The sequence below is a fragment of the Dermacentor andersoni genome, chromosome 8, assembly GCF_023375885.2.
Source record: "Dermacentor andersoni chromosome 8, qqDerAnde1_hic_scaffold, whole genome shotgun sequence".
In the NCBI taxonomy this organism is placed as follows: Eukaryota; Metazoa; Arthropoda; class Arachnida; order Ixodida; family Ixodidae; genus Dermacentor; species Dermacentor andersoni.
Genome location: NC_092821.1, coordinates 38,444,114 through 38,463,907, shown reverse-complemented (window position 1 = coordinate 38,463,907; position 19,794 = coordinate 38,444,114). Strand labels below are relative to the sequence as shown.

At 45.3% G+C, this 19,794-nt stretch overlaps 1 long non-coding RNA gene across 2 annotated transcripts in view; it reads left to right on the top strand.

The window, feature by feature from the left end:
* Positions 1–19,794, top strand: part of LOC129383506 (uncharacterized) — a 66,298-nt gene that overhangs the window by 3,350 nt on the left and 43,154 nt on the right. The window contains exon 1 of one of the 2 annotated variants that reach the window (XR_008611401.1): positions 18,341–18,493. The exons of the other annotated variant lie outside the window; for it this stretch is intronic. This is a non-coding gene — a long non-coding RNA (uncharacterized lncRNA). Of the gene's footprint in view, positions 1–18,340; positions 18,494–19,794 lie in introns of those variants that run through there. 2 annotated transcript variants of the gene reach the window in all.

Sequence of the window (19,794 nt, the reverse complement as noted above, 5' to 3'; positions counted from 1 at the left end):
CACCAAAGAAACAAAAATAAATGAATTAAAAGCTATCCCTGCGCACTGAACTTTAACACAAAGCCTGTCCTGCCGGCGTAATCAGTGTTCTTTATAAAGAGTGGCCGCTTGTCGGCTAGGAATTACTTGTCATCATAACAACGTCTAGTCGCGACGAGGCAAACGCCGAGGTGATTGATTCCGCGCTTTTTAGAAGCTTCCCGAAAGGCACCCACGTATTTTCCCCGTTCGTTTTCTTTTTTTAATGCTGCGGAGTCAACGGGCTACAATAATCGTTGGAAGCACTTCGCGACAGCTTTAGCTGTGGCCGAACTCCGATGTGGCCTATTCAAATACATGTAAAACGCAGAAGCGCTTTTATGAGATAACCACTGGGACAATTCTAAATAAATTTGTCAAAAAGTGGTAAGGACAAAGAATAGAAACACGAAACTTTCATATTCCCAGCTCTGCACCTAGAATACATATCGCAGTCCTGAAAACTGCATCTATGAAAGCATACAAAGCGAACAAATCTGATACGTCTGTTTATGTCTTGCGTGAACTTGCTACCTTGTTCACAAGGGTTTCGCAAAAGTTCTGCTCGCAAATAACTGCTATTCTTGGGCATGATGTATGTTGTATCAATTTTTTCCGCTTTAGATATACTTTTAGGCGCACTTAACGAAATTGTGATATGTTTTTTGACTGCTGATTGACTCTTTCATTCATTATCTGAATTTATACTATTTTTGCCAAGTTTTATAGAAAGGTTGATGACCTAAATAGAGAATTTGCAATTAACAGTAACAATATTTAAAACTCTTCATTTAAATGCACCAAACTTCATCAAATTTGGTGCTGTGGTTGCCGAGAAAACGGTTTCTCAGTTACCGTGTATTTAGATAGGAATATTTAGCTACTTCTATGTATTTTCGTGCATTTCCATATTTCCAAGTATTTAGCTCAAACTTTCTCAACGTCCGGAAGCGTCTACCAGAGGCGCCTTCGTAGACGATTTTTGATTTTCACCTATCGATTTGGTTAAAGTACCCCCTTTATTTCCCTAGCAATCTTTTTTCACGTGTCTCTTTTGGCCCCGCTCTTCTTTCCGTCTTCATCTTTCTCTTGCCCTAGCGCAGGGTATCAAATCGGAGGCTTTAACTCTGGTTAACCTCTCTGCCTTTCTCTCCTTTGCATCTCCTGGTCTCTCTCTCTCTCTCTCTGTTGCCTGGCCTACCGCAGCAGCTGCAAATTGAGAAAAGGTGTGCTTTGGTAATAAAATGGACGCATGAAGAAGTTGGTTTGGGCCCTGTGGCAAAAGGTATGACAGAATAATTGTACAAACTGTTTCTTTGTCGCCGTCCATTAGCAGGCTATGGCCGAAGCTGCTAACCATATCGCGTCACATTTACTCGTCACCGGGCCATTTACACCTTTAGGTATGACATATACACTACTTGCACTTGTCAAAGGACTCCCCTGTTACGGTTATTCACCTGCGTGAAAGATGACCACAATTTAAGTTTAATGCACGGTAATAAATGCCAGATTTTTTTGTTTTCTCCATGATGTGTACGATGTTGCCGTGCCGACTTTATGATATAGCTGCAATGCAGACTAGCCGATAAAGAACGCCAATAAATGATACCCAGGCACGCAAAGGCCTCGTGCAGAAATCCTCACGTTCACTTGCATTCAAGAATTGTGCGACTGTCGACGAGGACATCATTAATGAATGCTGACAGTTCGAGAAAGGTGACAGTCGGCACATGAGACAATTTTTTTGCATCTTCATTGTGTCAAAATCGGTATAAGCCACCGAAGAATGACACCGTAGAGTGCGTTGCAAATAATGTGATGAAGTACGTGTCCCAAATTCTAGGCCCATACCTCACCCTGTAAGGCTAAACTACAAGCATCTCGCTTATATGTGTAGTCATGTGACCTACTGACGTAGAAAATCACATCTGTATGGTCAACATGAACGCACTTAGCCTTTTGTGATATCAGATATTTTTAGAATTGCATTTATCGCCTTACGTGCGTTAAATGTAATGACGTTTCAGGGACGTTACGGTGCGCGTCCTTTCAAAGCTTTTAGTTTACCGTACCGGAACGCAAATCTAACGAAGGCGTTATAAAACAGGGCGCCGTCTGGCGCCTCGTGCCAAAGGCCGTCCATTACCAACCATGCTGTTGTTTCTATGCCGACACGTCTCGTTAGCACTACGTGCGCCGCAATCACCGAACGGTCTCAGAAATTGGACGCGATATGCGCTCACAACTAACGTTTGTGGTGAGGTTAGAGAACTCGAAAACTCATTTAAATAGTTACTGGCGACCAATTTGAGTCAGAGCGTAGCCATCACGAGAACTCACGTTGAAGCGGGAGCCGTGGGTGCCGCCATGTTCGACAACGCTATTTCTTAGCGTACGTAAACATTCGAACTTTAAACTCGCCAAATAACGCGCGTTATCATAGCCCACGTTAACCGCACAAACCGAATAACGTTCAGAGAATTCTCAGTGATGACAAAGCTATTTATTTACGTACGTAATGAGTTTACGTTTGGTTGCAAAAGCTAAACTAAAATTGTCTAATATAAGAGTGAACGTGCGCCGGCGAAAGTTTGCTTGGTCGCAGAAGCGATAAATGATGCAATGAGGGTGCAGATTTAGCGCGTCGCTGGCATCAAGACAATGAAATGCCGTCGCGGCAAGGAAGAAAACGAAGGTGAACAGCGAGGTAGCTTCTCGCGGAGCCGAGGCAATGGTGACCGTGACGAAATCTGAGGCCGTGATATTAGCGCATACGACGCTTTTTGTTACGTTGATTTTGCTTTCAGAAAGAGATAATACTGTAAATACAGTGTGATTCGTTCTCGTCTCATAGATTTAAATATTATTTTAAATGAACTCTATATCAGATTTCTCCCTGAGAGTTGGTGTAAGCGGGGAAATGCTCGTTCGCTCACACACACAAACACACACACGCACGCATACCCCCCCGTACACGCCAACACGCACAGAGGGATGCATGTTCTCCCGCATAGAAATTTACATGAGCCCTCGCATGCACACACGCACCAAAAAGTACGAAGCAGGCATGCATACGGAGTGCACGCACACGTAGACGCGCGTATGCTCGCACGCGCATGCACGCTCTCATGTGATCGCACATTCAAATCGAGAGACAGAAACACGCGCGCACACTCAAATGCAAGTACTCATGCACGCACGTTCAAGGCGTGCACACGCATATCCACTCCCTGCTGCTTCATGAAACATGCGCGTGCAAACAACAGAATCAATGGCACTCGCTCTGCTCCATGACCCGCTCAAAGGTGGCCGGGGCATTAAACAAACCGAATAGCGTTACACTAAGAACGAAGCAACTGTTGTTATGAAGGCCTTTTCCTTCTTATAATATGAATTGAAGGGAATTTCCAAATAGCCATATCTTAGGTCTACGCAGGAGATATACTTAACCAAAGACAAGCAGCAACGACGTCATCTATACATGTGTGTGGAAGTGGGTATACTTCCTTCTTGACAGAGTTGAGACGTTGGTAGTCGACTCAGAACTGCCAAGGGTTGTCTTTCTTTCTTTTTTACGAGGACAGTAGGTGCAGTCCAAGGACCATATGGCTCTAGAATAACATAATTCTTTGTCCCTTATTCTACATGTTTAGTAATCTTGCCCTGAGATGATGAGACGGCATACGGCTTCCGCCTGGTAGGATAACTGATCAGGTGTTAATTACGTGAAATTAAGTGATGAGTACGGGACGCTGGTACGCGATCTTGTTTGATACAGTGAGCAAAATTTGGTTTGGTGTCTGTCCGATGGCAAAGACTTATTCACCCTACACAGAATGTGGACTTCTGCAGGGTGGGTGACAGCGATGGAATGTGTTTCTTTTTTCATGACTTATGCACGGTAGATTCCCATGAATCTACCGTACATAACAGCTATCTCCTATAATCGGCTGCTAAAAACACGTCATGCATGGGGATCGCAAGAGACTCACCTGAGTGTTACAATCTGAATAAGTGTTTCTCTCACCCAGTAGTAGTGGTTTTGCCAATCTTCATCGTCTTCTCCCACTTTAGCAACAGAGATCTGCGGCGAAAGTATAGTTGGCAGGTAGCGCCAGACAAAAGCAGCGCGTTGTCGCCATCAGGGTTCATCTCCAATTAAAACCGTGGTAATCCGGCTAGTCGGCGGTTTGGGCGTAGGTCCAGATGTAGCGCCTCGGTGATATTCAATCAGGGATTCCGCGAGATTACCTAGCACTTCCACGAATACTCTAACCGTGGCACGCGTTTATCTATGGGAGATCGTGAAAGATGATGGAGGAAGGCCTAGGTGACCAGTAAGTCACAGTTCACACCAACGTCGTCATTTTCTTTTGCAAACCGTCCACCGAAGCGTCTAAATTTTATTGTAGAAAACAGTGTATTTATGTCATGCATTAATGCCTAGTGAACGTACATGAAGCCATGCTGCCGTTACAATTATTTATTTCTGTGATATGAAGTAACACGTAAACTGTCTGGTTTTGTCACAGATTAATACATACATCGAAAACAGTGCTGCAGACAGTATTAGTGCCGGTACAGAATTCCTGCAAATAACGGATACAGTAGGAATTCATGTATCTCATTACCTTCTTGACACAATAGGACACAGGTCCTAGTACACTCGGTGTTAGCAATGAAAATTCAAGAAGGATCGAGTTGTGAAGTAAGAAGCAAAGCCGCTATGGCACACTTTTTTTCTTCTGGAAAGTCGCTGGTATTAGACATGAGGGAGTAGTGGAGTACGGCTTTAGAGAGATGAGGAAGAGCGCTTAGAAATGATAAAGCAAATCATGTGAAAGGACGTGGAAATAAAATCCCTGTGCTCTGAATTGTGCTTGGTGGTTCCACAGTTATTGGTGACCCGGAACACGAACAAGACCTTCAAGGGATCAAACCCAGGATCCCGAAGACCTCAACTCCGCTCTGCTGCCTCTGCAACTGGTCAGCACCTTCTACGGATGTTATATGAGATACAGCTACCATTACGCTACCACAGAAATGGGTCACTGGTCCTACGTTAATGATTATGCAAGCTGAGAACATGTTCTGCAGCCATCGTCTCACATCGGAATTTCCAAAATATGAACTCCTGCTTAAACCTTTCACGCTACAGGCCATGACCGAGATACGCGATATCCTCATCCAGCCACATCAGGAAACGCAATATAGGACAATGAAAGAGGTTCTTCTTTGCCGTCCCATCCCGCTGGTGCATCGGCGTATTCAGCAGCTCCTGTAGAACGAAAAGCTCGGTGACCGACGTCCAACTCAGTTTCTACTTCACCTACAACAGCTCCTTTCTGACCAACTAGTCTCTTTGGAGACGGCCATATTGTGCGAGCTGTGTTCACGACGTCTTCCAACCAAGGTATGCATGCTTCTTATCACAGCTAAGCATAAGCCCTAATCGAAACTCGACGAAGTGGCCGACGATGTGATGGACATCGCACGGGCAATCAAAAATGCTGCCCATAACACTCAACTTCTCAAAGTGGATTCTCTTCACAAAACAGTAAAAGAGCTTGCCTCTCAAGTATTCGACTTGCGTCACTAATTGCGCAACACTCCCACCTTAAGGGACCGACCATATCCTACTCATTGGGCTCTCACGCCGCCTTCTAGGCAACGGCCGTTTCAGCAACCTGAACGGAGTTTTTCGTCGCAGGGCCTGTGCTACTACCACCGGTGTTTTCGCGCCGTGGCTAGTCAATGTGGGTCACTCTGTTCGTGGCACACGGGATACGCTCAGGACGGGCGTCAATAACAGCCCCGGGCGATGATGGCCATACACTTTTCCATATAACCGACCGAACCACAGGACTGCGCTCGGGCATAGACACTCGTGCGGAAATCAGCATAATTCCTGCGTACAAATCTGACCAGCGTCTTCGCGCAAAATCGACCACCTGCAAGCTATGAACTCTTCTGTCATCGCAACTTACGGACACAAGTCTCTTACCCTCGATCTCAGTCTTAACAGAAGGTTATCATGGCTATCTTGGATAGGAGACGTCCGCTATGCTATGTTAGGGGCTGATTTCTCGAGCCAGCTTTATATGCTCGTGGAGATGAGCCGCTGTCCGCTGGTGGATAAATATCACGGCTCTTACAGTAAACGGTTTTCTGTCTCACGCTGCTACTCTTAAGCATACTTTTATCAAATTGCCTTCCTCAGCGTAGGCAGCTCTACTCATAGAGTTTCCGCAGATTGCTACACAGTCTCTGAAGGATAAAACGGCTAGAAACACAGTAATCGATTCTATCGTTATCACATGCCCGCCCATTCACTGGCGACTTCACTGTTTCGGTCCTGATCAACTTCGATTTGTCCGCAATAAATTCCAGGATATTTTGGTGCTAAAAATATTTTATCCCTCATCAAACACGTGGTGGCCAGCACTACACATGGTACCTAAAAAAACAATGACTGACGGCCCTGTGGTGATTATCGCGTACTGAATGCGGTCAGTGTTCCTAAATGACTTCAGGATTGCACTGCCTTTTTAACCGGCACAACCATATATTCGAAAATCAATCTTGTGAAAGATTACCACCAGATCCCCGTTTAGCCATTCGGAAAACTTCTGTACCTACCACATTTTGCCTTTTTGAGTGTTTACGCATGTCTGTTGGTTCGCGCAATGCAATTCCAACATTCCACCGTTTTATAAAAGAAATCACCAGAGGCTTATCGTTTTGTTTTGCCTACATGAATGATCTCGTCTCTGCAGCGATGCGAAAACCCGCGAAGAACATCTATGTCAACCTTTCACTTGACATCGTGACTACGATCTCGTTATCAGTGTTTTCAAATGGCAGTTTGGGGTTCCGGAGATTAATCTTCTCCGACATCCCATCACCAGTCATGGCATCGCTCTGCTCCTTCACAAACTTCAGGCCATCATCGTGCACCCGCCAACAAAGCCTACTCGTAACTTTCGACGTTTTCTCGGACTCATCAATTTTCATCGCTGCATGACCTAAGTTTGTTTAGCCCCTTGAAGCACTCGTTTACATTTCGAAAGCTGAGTCTACCCCATTTTTTCGGGCCATGGTCGTCGATCAAGCTTTCGTTGCCGTCAAGACTGAATTTGTGAAGCCTCCTTCCTGCAATACCCTGCAATACAGACTGTTCCCACCAGCCTTATGGTGGACGCTTCTTCGGAAGCCGTGGAAGCCGCTCCTTATTAGTGCATTGATCGTGCATGGGCCCCCATCTCCTTTTTTTTTCCTGAAAGTTAAGTGACACGGAACGCCAATGCAGCACTTTTCGACGGGCGCTCCTCGCGACCTCCCGCAGTGAACCATTTCAGATACTTCCTTGAAGGGCGACAGTCTATAATTCTTACCGACCACAAACCACTTTGTCTGGCTTTACGTTCCTGCAGTGCTACCCATACTCCTAGAGAGGTCCGGCATCTTGCTTCTATTCCGGAATTGATGAATGACATACGCTACGTCAAAGTCAGCCTTAACAGGGCAGCGGACGCTCTCAGTCGTATTAACATCAAAGCCACGACAAGTTCTTTCTACCTTTGGTTTTTTTCGCTTACGGTGGCTCAAGCATCCGAAGAAGAAGTTCTACGACTCCGATCTTCTACGTCCCTACACTTCTAGTGAGCCAACTTTAACCACAACGATGTCATGCTTCGGTACGGCGTTTCACCTAACAGTGCCCGCATTTCTTTTCCTATTTTTCGTATTGTTGTTTAGATACACTGCACACAGTCTACCATGCAGGCGTACGTGCCACACAACACCTTATCATCGAACATTACGTTTGGCAGCGCATACGCGCTGACATACGCGACTGTGTCTGCACTTGTCAAGGTACTACGAGGCACCAAGCCTCCGTTGGGCAAACTCGCTCTCGCGGATACACGTTTCGACACCGTTGATGTGGACATTGCTGACTCCTTGTTAAAATTCCGTGGTAATATGCATTTGCTTACGTGCATGGATAGGCACACATGGTGGCCGGAAACAACTACAATGCCTGACATAATGGCGGAGACAGTTGCTCATACTTTTCTTTCTACATCGTTTAGCCGTTTTAGTGTGCCATCAACGTTGACCACTGATTGAGGCAGACAGTTTGAGTCGTCACTTCTTACGTCTCTAACATCCCTTCTGAGTTGTACACGCATTCCCACAGCTGCTTACTATCCGGCATCCTACGACATCACCGAGAGGCTACATCGATACTTGAAAGCCGCAGTCGCCGCTCAGCCTCACGCCAAAGAATGGGTATCGCATTTGCCTATCGTGCTCCTCGGACTCCAACGAGAATTCGCCTGATCTGCAGCTGAGATGGTTTAAGGCGGCATCCTTTGTTTGCCCGGTAACCTGGTCAACCCCGTATCTACGCCGAATCGTTCGGATCCATCTTCTTTTGTTTAGCGTCTACGCATTTTCAAACAGAAATTGCGTTCAGCGGCGACCTCTGCTCCCACGAATAATCATGATGTTTTCCTATACTCAAACCTGCAAATGTCTTCAGACGTTTTTGTCCGTGCTCACACGTCTCGTCGTTCTCTTGAGCCCCGCTTCGACAATGCTTTCCCCGTCATCAAACATCCTGAGCAGCATTTCACAATCCTGCGCAATGGGTTTGAAGACACATCATCATCATCATCAGCCTGGTTACGCCCACTACAGGGCAAAGGCCTCTCCCACACTTCTGCAACTACCCCGGTCATGTACTAATTGTGGACATGTTGTCCCTGCAGACTTCTTATTCTCATCCGCCCACCTAATTTTCTGCCGCCCCCTGCTACGTTTCCCTTCCCTTGGAATCCAGTCCGTAACCCTTAATGACCGTCGGTTATCTTCCCTCCTCATTACATGTCCTGCGCATACCCATTTCTTTTTCTTGATTTCAACAAACGTGTCATTACTTCGCGTTTGTTCCCTCATCCAATCTGCTCTTGTCTTAGCCCTTTACGTTACACCCATCATTCTTCTTTCCATAGCTCGCTGCGTCGTCCTCAATTTAAGTAGAACCCTTTTCGTAAGCATCCAGGTTTCTGCTCCGTACTTGAGTACTGGTAAGACACAGTTGTTATACATTTTTCTCTTGAGGGATAATGGCAACCTGCTGTTCCTGATCTGAGAATGCCTGCCAAACGCACCCCAGACCATTCTTATACATCTGATTAATTCAATCTCATGATCCGGATCCGTTGTCACTACCTGCCCTAAGTAGATGTATTCCCTTAGTAGTTCCAGTGCGGCGCTACCTATCGTAAATTGCTGTTCTCTTTCGAGACTGTTAAACTATAATTGAGTTTTCTGCAGATTAATTTTTAGACCCACCCTTCTGATTTGCCTGTCCACGTCAGTGAGCATGCATTGCAATTGGTCCCCTGAGTTACTAAGCAAGGCAATTTCATCAGCGAATCGCGTGTTACTAACACTCCACCCGCCGTGGTTGCTCAGTGGCTATGGTGTTGGGCTGCTGAGCACGAGGTCGCGGGATCGAATCCCGGCCACGGCGGCCGCATTTCGATGGGGGCGAAATGCGAAAACACCCGTGTACTTAGATTTAGGTGCACGTTAAAGGACCCCAGGTGGTAGAAATTTCCGGAGTCCTCCACTACGGCGTGCCTCATAATCAGAAAGTGGTTTTGGCACGTAAAACCCCATAATTTAATTTTTTTTTACTAACACTCCCAGGGTTCTACTAGGACACGTAAGTACCCAAGAAAGTGGATGGGGAAACAGCGCCGCGGTAGCTCAATTGGTAGAGCATCGCACGCGAAATGCGAAGGTTGTGGGTTCGGTTCCCACCTGCGGCAAGTTGTTTTTTGATCCACTTTAATTTCCATTAATTTATCGTTTCTTTATTTCATTTATTAAGCACAAGTAATATCTCCTATGTTGTCCTTGGTGTCAGTGTCTGTTGGCTTCTCATGAAGGTATTCTCCATAAACTCTTATTCCTAATTGTTCCCAATCCAGGTCTCTGAATACCTCCTGTTAACGCGCTGTGAATACCGTTGGAGAGATCGTATCCCCCTGCCTGACGCCTTTCTTTATTGGGATTGTGTTGCTTTCTTTATGGAGGACTACGGTGGCTGTGAGCCGCTATAGGTATCCTTCAGTATTTTTACATACGGCTCGTCTGCACCCTAATTCCGTAATGCCTCCATTACAGCTGAGGTTTCGACTGATCCAAACGCTTTCTCATAATCAATGTAAGCTATATATAAGGGTTGGGTATATTCCGCACATTTCTCTATCACCTGATTGATAGTGTGAATATGGTCTATGAAGACACAGTTGTTATCCAAAGGATCAAACCGGCTCCCGTTATCAACACCTATGTCTGACCACCTCTTCAAGCGACCACGACCACTTGACTGGAAAGCTGGGGGGGGGGGGGGGGGGGGGGGGGCAAGGGTAAGGGGGGCGCTTATCTGTGGCAAGCTTTCCTTCTTCTGGCGCGTCGCTGGTTCTAGACATGAGCGTGTAGTGGGGCTACGGCTTAACAGAGATGAAGAAGAGGATCTAGAGACTATGGTGTAGATCAAGCGGAAGAACGTAAAAATAAGACCCCTGGGCGCTTAATTGTGCTTTGTGGTTCCGCACAGCAATTTTTACATTTTGAAGTAACAGCTACATTTGTGTAGTAGTCTAACAATATACGAGCTAAGAGTGGTATAAACTGGTGAAAGTACAACATAGTGAAGTTGTTAAAGCAATTTGTAAATGTGCTTACAGGAGAGCCACGACAGGTGTAGGCATAGATCTGTTTAAAAGAACGGAATATCTGCTGATGTTGCTCTCATGCGGAGATTTACAAAATTAAGGATGTGAATTCGTCTAAATATATTTTAGTATTTGATGTTTAAGAGGCTTATTACCCGAAGAGAAGTTTGCTTTTGTCTTATATAGCTGGTTAATAGCGAAGGTTCATAAGAATATGCATTTGGTGCTTCATATATAACAAAGAAATTGAAGTTCTATGTATGAAATCTAACAGTACCTGCTTATCGACTGGTTAAAGTACATAATTGGCTCATGCTAAGCTAGGGTTATTACAACTATAGCTTTCTAATTGTGAAAATTGTAGAAGCAGATTAAGGGTATGTCTTATGGTTTTGCAATTTCCATTTGAATTATAACGCAGCGAGAACTCGTTTAATGTGCTATGTGTATTGACTTCAACGAGACCCAATGGAGGCGGTGGCGGCATTTTGATGGAAGCAAAATGCAAAAGACGCCCGTGTGCCGTGCTCTAGGGGCACGTTGAAGCTCCACAAGTGGTAAAATTATCCGCAGTCCCCCAATACGTCTTACTTAATAATCTTATCGTTGTTTTGGCAAGTAAAACCCCAGAATTCAATTCAATTCGAGACACTCTGGAAGCCACTGAATGAGTAATGGCGTGCACTGACAAAATAGTCAATGATCATAACATAATATTTCAAATTTGATGCTTCGCACAATGTCTTTGTAGAGTGGCAGAAAATTGGAGAGCAGCATTTCCATTCTTTTGACAAGTTACAGATCTGCCACAAAGAGCACCTATTTGTCTTCGCTTACTGGCACTAGGTTGTGACTCAAATTTTCCTGCGGAAATTAAATGTTCGATATGCTGCACATACATAAATGGTGAATAAGTGTGTTATCGCAGATATATGAGCCAGCTTATCGAATCGACTGATAAAGATTTCTTCAATCGCCATGGCAGCGTAGCGGTTATGGCTGCACACTGATGAGCACGTGGTTAGGGATTCGATTCACGGCTAGTGCAGCCTCCTTTCGATAGGCGTGCAATCGAAATACGATTTTGCGTCGTGCTTCTAGTGCACGTTAGGGAACCCCAAGTGGCCAAATTTTTATCGGATCTGTTCCACTACCACATCATTCATAACCCACTCTTCCGCTTCCGGAGGTTAAACCGGACATATTATTATTCAAGCATTTATCGCCTTTATTAGGGCTTATGGGTGGTATTCCGTTAATAAAATCCACGCGAAATCTCACTGTCTTCTATGACTGAGATATAGGGGTTGCCAACAAGCAAGCTGAGTGTTGAAACATGCTTAAGAGAAATTCAATGTAAATATACCTTGTTGCGAAGCTTCCATAGAAGCCCATACGTTCAAAACACGGGGGTTCATCGTCGGTTTATGTGACTTAGGCCATCTGTGTGACGAGGGAACACTTCTAGCAAAAGAAAAAAAAATAATGTTACGCCATATCCGGTAAAAACAAAAAGTGACATCATTTTGTTCTCAAATGCACGAATTTCTGTTTTCTTGGCCTGCCATTAGACCTGTATAGTCATATACACCTAGTCTGCCGTGGTCGCTCAGTAGCTATGGTATTGGGCTCCTGAGCACGATGTCACGGGACCGAATGCCGACCCCGGTGGCCGCAGTTCGATGGGGATGAAATGCGAAAGCATCCGTGTACTTAGATTTAGTCGCACGTTAAGGAACCCCAAGGGGTCGAAATTTCCGGGGCCCTCCACTACGGCTTTCCTCATAAGCAATCAGAAAGTGGTTTTGGTACGTAAGACCCCATAATATTTTTTTTCAAATACACGCCATTCGGATTGATGGGCGTTTCGAGCTTTCAGCGCGGAGAGCGACGCAGCAAATGGTCAGCCATACGGGTATCAAAACCGTGCCCCTAGAAAGAACATACTTTCTTCCTTTGAAGGCCGACCAAAGCTTTAGGTATAGATTGCTGGCCCTATCGTCGGACGCCAAGCCCTTCGGCAAGCGCAGTCACATCAAAACAACTCAAGTAAACAATAACCGGGCGCTCGTAGCTCCCTACTTCTGACTCAGCAAGCTAAGAAACAACGAAGCTACCCGCGTCACCAAATATAGACCAACGGCTACAAGCAAAGCAGCAGAACGTGTGAGGGGGTTAACAGGTTAACTGTTAACTTTACGAGCGCGCCTTTCTGCACTTCAATATCTGCATTGCATTGCAAGTGATAGCGCCTCTTACGATGAGCGCTGAAAAAAGGTATTTATTATTGATGGGAAAACAAAATACAGTTGAATTCACTCGTGACGCATATATTAGAAATGATTAAGAATTTAATTCTTTATCGGGCCGAATTCGGGCCGATATTCGGGGAATTCTTAATCGGGCACAAATAATCTAATTTCAGTGAGGCCCGAGTTTGGGCCTCACTGAGCTTCTGGCCATATTTAACCTAAACGGGAAGGTTTTTTTTTCTGTTTCAACCCAATCTAACTTCAACCTTATACAGCTTACCTAGCACACGAATTCTCAACAGGTAGCTGTAAAGGTAGCACCTAAAAGACAGCATAAGGCACTTTTTTGGAGGGCGTAATGAAAATTATGCAGATGCACTGTTGCAATCTATGCGCAGCGATGCTTTCCAGAAAAAATATGTATGTTACAAAACTAAATGCAGTGCTTGCGATTCCGCTACCGACGACAGGGCGCTGTCTCGAGGATTACGTCAATGTCATTTCACCGTATGTCACGTCAATCAAAGAATCAATATGGAATAATTCAACTAATGTATGTTGCATGCAGACCGCACTATCTTCTTTCTATCTGGATCAAGAAGGACTGGCTTCAAAAATAAAGCTAATATATCTTTCGCCAACTTCAGAGCGGTGCCCTTAAAATCTACTTAACTGACAGAGGAACACATCAAACCAATTATACTTTACTTTCACCATGAAAGCTATGCTTATTGACGCATTTTATTTAGCCATAACAGCGTCTAAGGCGGACATTGTGTCGCATTATTGGTTCAACTGGTTGTAATACGTCGTCTTTTTCAATATTAGTCAAATACTAGTGCTACAGCCTTCTTAATGTCAATATTAATATATGATGGTGGTGGCTCGGCAAAGGCGGCGTCCTCAAGTTACGTTTCACGGTATGAAAACTTTTCTTCTATTCCGATAGAGCATCGTCGTTCGAATAATTTTTAGAAATGTACAGTCACACTATCATTTCACCTAGTGTGCTTGCTGCAAACTAAATATTATGAAAAATCATGACACGTTTGCTAAGTTAACAAAATTACGAAGTAAGGTTGCTCATTAAACAGCCGGACGTCAACAGAAGCCATACTCTTTCTTTGAAATAGATGCTGAAATTGTGTGTACCCCCAGTGCTAATTAATTTCGCAAGAAAGCTTCGTTCACATTGTCTCGAATTTGATGGTGAGAGCACGGATTTTATCAAATTACGCGTGTCATTCAACCAGTGTTGTGCGTTGTTCTTAATAAGCACTAGCAATTGATTTGTAATGATCTTTACGAAGCGAGTTTCCTCAGCACAGCACCCCAATTCTCTCCCGCTTAGACCATGCAAGGGACTCAAGTTGGCGGGAAAATTGTTAGAGACACAGACAGATAGACTGACACCGCAGAGTGGGTGAAGTATTCCGATAATGCTAATCACATTAAAGAGAAAGTACATTCTTCTACTTAGGGCAACACATCAAACTCAACATTCTAAATCTAAGTCGACAGTTGGGAGCTCTACGTGACATTTAACTGCGAACCAAGTTAACAACAAATTTGATGAATGTGCAGGAGACAAAAAATTAAACTCAAAATGTTCAATCTAGGATACCTCTAATCAAGTGGCTTGAACGTTAGGCCGACATTTGAGCTCTATGTGACATTTCAATGCGAATGACGTTGACAACAATTTCGCTGACTCTCCAAGAATCCCGACATTGTCGCGTTGGAGCTTTGGTCCTCAAGTTCCGGAAAATCAGTTTTGCTTGTACCTCCATCCGCCAGCTCAATCCTTTACATTAATGACAAACACATCAATATCCAAGTTATTTGCCCTCATCAGGCACCCTGCAACACCCAAGCTTCGCTATCGCTTTTGATCGACAAACGGAAACATGTCCCACAGCCGGTACCACTATTCTGAATGTGTATCTCGGCCGCAATGTGCACTTATTAGGCGGGAGCACTAAGCATTGCACTAAAGTGCAACGCCATCGGGCAAATAGTGTGAAGTTCACACAGGCACTGTGAATGGCGGCGTCTGTGAATGTATTGTGTATAGCGTAAGAAGCAATAATGTGGCGAATTAGTATGGCCTTGTGTGCCCTGCACAATAGATGTTCTTCAGAAGATGGCGGTGCGTTCGTGTTAAATTCTTCGTCGTCCGGGTTTGGAAAAGAGCATAAACAGCTCAAAAAATACCGCAATCGTAATGATGAAATGAAGTCTTAAACATGCCACAGGTCCAGAGTGGAGGATGCGGCCGGTGGTGGAAGACAACGTCGGAAACATCTATGCATTCAGAGCCAACAACGCCTTGGTGGCAGTGAGTCATTGCGAGATATCAAGCCAGCATAATGTCAATAGTTTACAAAACTGTTTATTGTTCCAATGGCAATTATATGGACACTCCAGGCAATTGTTATCCCGAGGAGTCGGCGTGATGTTTCATATACCAACATGCGATAAGAATGAGCAAACCACGCCGTAAGCTGCGAGTCAAAGGGCCTCTCTGCGATTTTGTGCCGAGAAGGGTGGTGTCTCAGTGTACGCCCTCTTCCCGGAAGTTCAATCTTGCAGGTCACGGGAAGTTCGCGCTATGGCAGAACGGCGACTGTTTCCTCTAGTCTAGCCGCTGCCACAGCTCACTGCCTACGCGCCTGAGCGTGCAGACAACTTACAACGCCGCAAAGTGGGCAATGTAATATTACAATATGTCACAACCCCTGATATGTCGCAACCGCTGTAGATCGCCTTCTAGTTTCCCCTTCCTGATTCCATACGATCCCCTCAGAATATGTCCGAAAACGCTGTTCTCATTTTCTGGGGGTGAAGAATCATTCGCCAGTATTGCAACACTTTCAACCCAAAGCACAAACATAACGCTGTCAATGGCATTAACTTAGAGTAAACCCCTTTTTGAAGTGGATGGCGCTGAGCAAATGCTTAAAGTCGGCGCTTGTGCCTACTGAGATGAAGCGAAACGCGACGGTGGGATTTCTTCTGCTTCCGCGTAGCATCGATAGCGCTTCCCACCTAAATAATGTGTAAGTCGTCGTGACGGTGGTTGTGTGTAAGAAATCTGCCGATATGGTTTCAGTGTCAGTAAAAAAAATTGAGCTCCACTCCATGCTGTGAATGTTGTTGGCCAGCAAAGCTGTGGTATCGCCTGATACTACAGACCAATGTGACGTAGCTTGAAGTGGGTCCTACCGAGCCTGTACACGACACCGTTTTGCATATTGACGTTCCTGTTCCCATCGCCGTTCATCGTATTCGCCATGTTCATCTGGAGCCTATGCTATGCACTGCCTTTCCATAGCGCTATCAAAACAGAAATGAAATCGGCTGCTAGGCAGTTTCAGAATCTAGACATGGAAGTCTAGCGACATCGTTCCGTACTTCGGATGCTAGAGTTGCCGCTTCTCGTCAAATGTAGCTTATTCAACCGCAATCTTTCACGGGAAACGCTTGCGGCCGACGCCATGCACGAAGGCGAGATTTGTGGCTATTTTTGTTTTTACTTCCCCCACACGACCGACGCCGGCGCTGCCGAGGATGGATGGATGGATGGGTGGATGGAGGCTGTGAGCGTCCCCTTTGAAGTGGGGCAGTCGCTTGTGCCACCAAGCTCTCCTTCTCATTGCCAGTAATAGAAACACGTGGATGCGCGGAGGCGAGTGCCGTCTGGTGGTGCTGCAAGGAACCCAACGGCGCACGTGGGGCACGCCTTCCGCTATGATTGGTTGAATTTTTTGTCGGCTGAGACGAATAAATCCCGGGATCCTAGGGATACAGCTTCGCTGTAAAACAGACAAGTCAACATCTGTTGAAATTCACGTAGAGCGTAACATATTTAGTGTAAGTGGCAGATGAATTATCTATGTGTGTACATGAAGTGTGGTTTCCGAGGTGCAAATGTTAGCACTTTACAGCAGGACGTTATACGATGAAATGAGTTTATTTCCATTGAATTATAGAAAGCCTGGACACATAGTTATGCTCCGCATCGTATATATACATATACATATATATATATATATATATATATATATATATATAGAGAGAGAGAGAGAGAGAGAGAGAGAGAGAGTTCAACGAATAAATTCACGTAGGCAATATAACAGAATTGTACTGACGTTTCGGCCGGGGTCCGGCCTGTACAAATGGTGCGATTGCAAGCATACAGAGTTCACTTGATCCATTTTTTTTTCATAAATAAATAAAAAAGCGAGGAAGAGAAAACAAAAACTTGAATACAAGCTTTCCAGCCTTGCGCGTGCTGCAAAAATGGTATTATAAGAAAGAAAATATAGTTTATGATCACAAAGAAGCGTACATATAGTGGCGTTATGAAAAAAAAAAACATGTTCAATGGCTCATATCAGCCTTCGAAAACAACAATGAATGCAAACCTGCGTGAACGTACAGTGGCATTATGAAAACAAACTGAAGGAAATAAAACTAGGTATACAGTTTGTGAACAACCCACACGTCAACAGGTGCACGTTCAGTCCTGTGCACACAGGAGGAAATACGAAAGCCGTAGCCATTGAAACGTATGGAGGGGTGACCCGGGTGACATGTTAATAAGGAGCATGCGACGAGGCGCAGCTGCAAAGAGAGTGCTTCTTTTGTTCTTTGTTTGAAGCCGCTGGAACTTTTCTACGATCTTGAAGATGATCAATGCGCCTCCACTTGGTTATAGGACACCTGTACTGTGACCTCCACGGATTTCTGAGTTAGACGAACTGCGTTCCATTCCCCTCTTTGCAAAAGTGCTATTCTTTGTGTCTGGGGGCAAGTTGTTTTTTATACAAACTCTAATGCGTGTATGAAGTATAAAAACATGAATATTATTAACTATATTACAAGGCGAACTAATAAACATGTGTATAACAGCAGGGCAAGAAGAAATTCTAATAAATCATACGGAAATATACATTGCCTTTCATAAACGTGCCATATATTTTATGTCATATATAACCGTCAGGAAATGTGTTAGGCAACTGGGAAAATTATTCAATGGTGCACCAAACTTACGTTTGGGCCACACAATCAAATGGCAAAATAAAAGAGAAAAGTAGGGAACCATGACATCTAGAAATTCACGTGCGCATATTTTGACATCATACCGACCAAAAGTGATACAATTAAATGTATTGTAATGCGGGTGTTCACCTAGCAACACTAGTTCTAAGTTTGTAGTGGTAGGTTGAAATAGGTCGATGCTATATCGAAACGGGAAGCAAGCGCTTATCGCCGTCTTCTTTTTCAAGCACCATGCCGGCTGCCCAGTACCTTCCAGTACAATCACTCCGCACCAAAAGAGTAGCCATCCTGGCGACCTAAGGATAGGAAAACACAGGAGCGTCATGACACTGCTTGAGCCGGGAGACGTGGACAATTTCCTGGCCGTGACAACGCTGGTCAGGAGGCGCTTCCATTGGCTCGGTGAGATATTTTATCGTGGATGTTTGTTTGAGTACCCGATAAGGAGCGTGGTACTTGGAGGGCAGTTTGGGGGAAAGGTCTAGCGGAGTAGAGGGATCCCACAACCAGACCAGCGAGGCAGGAGCAAAGTACGTAGCCCTAGTGGATGAATCGTGCCGATGCTTTTGGCGCCACCGGTCCTAGGATGTCAATGAACCAGCAAGCTGGCGACATTCTACGGCGTATGCAGCCGCTCTAGAAACAGTCGTCCACTCCGAAGCATCTGGCTGGTTGGGTAGACCCGTGTCTGTAGTGCATGAACGTTCGTGTCTCTAAAGGATAAAAAAAGGGGAGAACCCAGTGGTGTTTTGCGTGGCAGTATTGTAAGCGTAGGTGACGAAAGGCAGAATGCGATCCCAATTCGAGTGGTCAGGTGAAGCATACATAGCTAACATGTCGCCAAGGGTGTGGTTAAAACGCTCCGTCATCCAATTAGTTTCAGGATGATATGCCGTGGTAGTGCGGTGAATGATACGACACTCCTTTAGGAATGCTGAAATGACGTCGGAGAGGAAAACGTGACCGCGGACGCTCAGTAATTCTCGAGGTGCTCCATGGCATAAAATCAGGTTTTGAAGGATAAAACTGGCGACGTCTTTCGCTGTGGCAGATGCTAGCGCGGAAGTTTCGGCGTACCGCGTAAAGTAGTCGATAGCAACAATAACCCAGCGGTTGCCGCTTGGAGTGTTGGGAAGCGGACCATATAGGTCAATGTCGAAGCGGTCGAACGTTCGTGCGGGATATCGTAAATGTTTTAAGCGGCCGGAGGCATGCTGAGGTGGCGTCTTGCATCGTTGCCATATGTGATATGACCGGACTATACGGGCGAACGAAACGGTACATACCGCGCCAGTAGTACCGAAGCTGGAGGCGAGAGTATGCCTTTAATGCACCAGCGTGGCCGCATTGTGAGTCGTCGTGGAACGTGGTGCAGATGTCGCAGCGGAGGTGTAGGGGTATAACAAGTAACCACTTGCGGCAGCTGGAATTGTAGTGGCGGCGGTACAGGAGGTTGTGCCGAATGATGAAGTGCGCCGCGTGACTCTGTGAGATCGGCGCTGGCGACTGGATAGACAGGAAGTCAATGAGTGCAGTGATCCATGGGTCGTTGCGTTGCTCTGATGGCATGTCGGAAATGCTGAGGGCGAACGCACCACAGTTGGAAAGAGACGAGTGCACACGACCAGAATGCAGGTGTGACTCGGATAGAGCGTCTGCGTATATATGCTTTGGGTCTGAGCGATAAACAGCGCGGATGTCAT